This window comes from Lates calcarifer, linkage group LG1 (assembly GCF_001640805.2).
Source record: "Lates calcarifer isolate ASB-BC8 linkage group LG1, TLL_Latcal_v3, whole genome shotgun sequence".
Classification (NCBI taxonomy): domain Eukaryota; kingdom Metazoa; phylum Chordata; class Actinopteri; family Centropomidae; genus Lates; species Lates calcarifer.
Window position 1 is genome coordinate 14,461,011 of NC_066833.1, and position 3,979 is coordinate 14,464,989.

Below are 3,979 nucleotides of genomic sequence, written 5' to 3' on the forward strand. Positions count from 1 at the left end.
GGTACAGACTCTGCTGTCGAGAATGTAGTGCTGACAGGAAAACAGAGGTGGTGGAAGGCAGGGGGAGTGGCAGTGGTGGTGGGGTGAAGAGCTCCCTTTCCATTAGCTGATTGAATTGGAACTCAGTCCTGTGAGCTGGGAATTGTTTGCTTCACATCAAACACAACTGAAAAGGAAATGTATCTGTTAGTAGGCTCAGGAAGATGTAATATGAGAGTACTGTCCCACCAACAAGACTACCTCACCACCCAGCTTTAACACATGGGTAGTCTGTTAATAGGAGTGGTTGCTCTGGTACATTTCTCAGTTCCTGTGTTGTTTTGTATCATCCACCCCATGTTTTTCTTGAGCCACAGTGAAGGGCTAATGGACCATGGCGCGCTGGAGTAGCTGGCTGGCTGTCTTTGACAACACATCTCACATTAAGATCCAACACTTACTCAAGTGCAATGTCAGATTTAATAAATGATATATACTTGTTCTGCCTTCACTGCAGAAAGTGGTGTGAGAAGAGGGAGGAAGATGAGAGGTTTTATAAACCATAAGCGTTCCTTTTCTTTGTAACCAGGTCAACGGCCAAGATGTTTCTCTACAGAGAGGGGGGTAGGGATGTGTGTAAAGAGTTTGCGGTGCATAGTTAAGAAGCTCAATCTAGTGCACCCTGGAAAATGTATGTTTTTATCCCAGATAAAGGTGCATGTTTGTGCAAAGTCTTAGAGACTAAGACGTGCATTTAGAAACCATAAGAGATTGTTTGGTTTCCAGTCTCCTAATCCGACACAAAATACATCTGTTTGCGGAGGAAGCTTAATTCGAAGGGGAAACCAAGTCAGAAAGAGAAGCCAAGGCTGGTTGGAGTGACATGGGAAAAATACAGCCCACACATAAAGTCCAAATGTAAATCTGAAACAGCAGTCAATCTTAAAGACAATAAGGAGGAATGCAAACACCATATGAAAATGTAACAAAAACATGTCATCCTCAATTCTGTATTCAGTGAAGGAGAAAAGTTAACAATGTAACCTCAGTTTGCCCTCATGCCTGATAAATGTTTCAGCTGACACAGTAATTATGCACTTTGCACGTGTTACAAGGAGTTTGACAAACCCCCGATTGCCACAGGTTTTGTTGTGATTGCAGCTTTGCCAGCATCTGCATTTCAAACACCTGCAGAGACAACGAACCCTGGCATGATCCCTGTGAATGGCACTGGCTGCACTGTCTCACAACCTGAGTGACTTAGCACTCCTCTCACATGCCATGTTATTTAGTCTAATGATACCGGTCATAAATATTATCAATCAGATATTTTTAACTGTTAAATTCTCTGTGATTAGGAAAAGAATTGGCAGAGTGTAGTTGACAGGGGCTGGCTTTCTGGATAGTGTTAGCTGTGAAGGTAAGAATGTCATCAAGCCTGAGCTTAAATTTACTTGACAAATGTTACCAGAGAGAAGCCTTGCTGTTTGCAGCTCAGAATCATATTAAGAGAAGGAACCCACACATTAATAAGCACTTTTACCCTTGATATATATAGGACATCTTCTTGAACAATTCACATCTTAGCTTGAATGTTCAAAGTCCTTCTCTTATTTAGTAGTTTTTCATTATGTCTATCTCCTCCTCTATCATATATACAGTACAAGTCAAAAGTTTGGACAGTTTTCTTTGTTTTTATTACTCTCTACATTGTAGATTAATACTGAAGACATCAAAGCTATGAAGGAATGCATATGGAGTTATGTAGTAAACAAAAAAGCATTAAACAAACCAGAACATGTTTTATATACTTCAAAATAGCCACCTTTGATGACAGCTTTGCACACTTTGGCATTCTCTCAGTCAGATTCATGAGGTAGTCACCTGGAATGGTTTCAATTAACAGATGTGCCTTGTCAATACTTAATTTGTGAAATTTCTTGCCTTCTTAATGTGTTTGAGACCATCAGTTGCTATATACAGTCAACAGTCCTATTCAAGAACCACTCAGCCAAATAAAGTAAAATGATAGTCATCTTTATTTTGAGACATGAAGGTCAGTCAATCTGGAAGATTTCAAGAACTTTGACTGTATCTTTAAGCACAGTCGCAAAAACCATCAAACGCTATGATGAAACTGGCTCTAATGAGGACCGCCCCAGAAAAGGAAGACCAAGAGTTACTTCTGCTGCAGAGGATAAGTTCACTAGACTTACCAGCCTCAGAAACCACAAGTTAACAGCACCTCAGATTAGATTAGCAGTGGAAATCAGTTCCAAATCTGAGGTTTTTGGTTCAACCTGCCATGTCTTTGTGACACGTAGAAAAGGTGAGCAGGTGGATTCTACATGTGTGGTTCCCACTGTGAAGCATGGGAGAGGAGGTGTGATGGTGTAGGGGGGCTTTGCTGATGACACTGTTGGTGATTTATTCAAAATGGAAGGCACACTTAACCAGCATGGCCACCACAGCATTCTGCAGCGACATGCCTTCCTACCGGTTTGCATTTAATGGAACCATCGTTTTTTTTTTGTTTTTTCAACAGAACAATGACCTTAAACACACCTCCAGGCTATGTAAGGGTTCTTTCACCAAGAAGGAGAGTGATGGTGTGCTGCATCAAATGACCTGGCCTCCACAATCACCTGAACTAAACCCAGTTCAGATGCTTTGGAAAATATTCAGTTGTCAATTTACCGATTTACATGAGACGAGACAGAAGAGAGGAAATGGTTGCAGTTGATAAGTTTAAACGAATTAAAGAAAACAAAGTTTGGCGCCAGCGGGTGCTAACGTTAGCCAGCTGAGCTAGCTAACGTTAGCACCTGTTAGCACTCACTGGTTAAAAGCAGGTTCCCCACTGAGGGCTTTCTAGGATGTTTCTTGCTATGAGCCCACATCTTCATGTTTCAGTTGTTAGTCCTTTTCTGTACTCCCCAACTATAGCGAAAATAGTTAGATATGGTCATCTATTTTCACCTTAGCTTGGCAAAGATGGCTAGTAAAGGCCTGCTTTATTCGACTTATCTGGGCAGCACAGAAAAGGACCATCAACTACAACATGATGATTTAGGCTCATAGCAAGAAACACCATATAAAACCCATAACTTATATCAGGGGTACCCTCTTTTAAGCAGTGGATGTTAACCAGTGCTAACATTAGCTAGGTTAGCTGGGTAACATTAGCCCAATCACAGTTAATGCCTAACACCATATCTGTGCTGCAAGGATGTTCTGAATATTGATCTGTGCATTAAAGGATTCTGTAATCAGATAGCAATATAAATCTTTTTAAAGCTAGTTTTTGGTCAGAGAAAGTGGTACAGTAAAGCCTTAACCCAACATATGAATGCATTTTGGTTGGAGTTGACCGTCCATGATGAGTAAAGCATGCAGCAGATCTGCAGATGTGTCATTTCTAATACTTTATGGAGGTCAGTTTTGAATCACCCTTGTGGCTGGCAGATGTTTCAAGTGAAAGAGCTCTTATAAAATAGCAGGTTTTAATCATTACTCAGATCAAGGCCATGAACGCATAGTTATATTTGAACAAGACAGGCCATAAGGTTGCCGTTGATAAGATGTTTATGATCCCTCATGAGAATAACCAATTAAGTGAAGGTCTTTTTGTTCGCTCATTCATCTGTGCTCACACTGGATGTTGTCAGGCAGTGGCCCCTACGGGCTACCATCTGTAAAACAAAGCTGATGCTGCGCTCTGCAAAGCCATACTGTATTTTTCTCTTGTTGTAGAGGCTGAGAAGTCAGACTTCCCTTTTTGCGTTGCACCATAGAATACAAATGGGTTCCTGTAAGCTGTGCTGCAAATAATGAGTGACTCAGGGAAACATGCTGCAGGTCATGTGTGAAGGCACTGGCACCGCACAGGCACACGTGCGCAGGCACGCAGACACACACGCACGGAAGGATGATGGCACAAACGTGCACACACGCGCACCCGTTTACAGACACAAAAAGGCACTCTACACATCTGACAGAT

At 41.6% G+C, this 3,979-nt stretch overlaps 1 protein-coding gene across 2 annotated transcripts in view; it reads right to left on the reverse strand.

Annotated features, from left to right (window-relative positions):
* bard1 (BRCA1 associated RING domain 1) overlaps positions 1 to 3,979 on the reverse strand; it is a 103,648-nt gene that overhangs the window by 54,158 nt on the left and 45,511 nt on the right. The window lies entirely within an intron of this gene.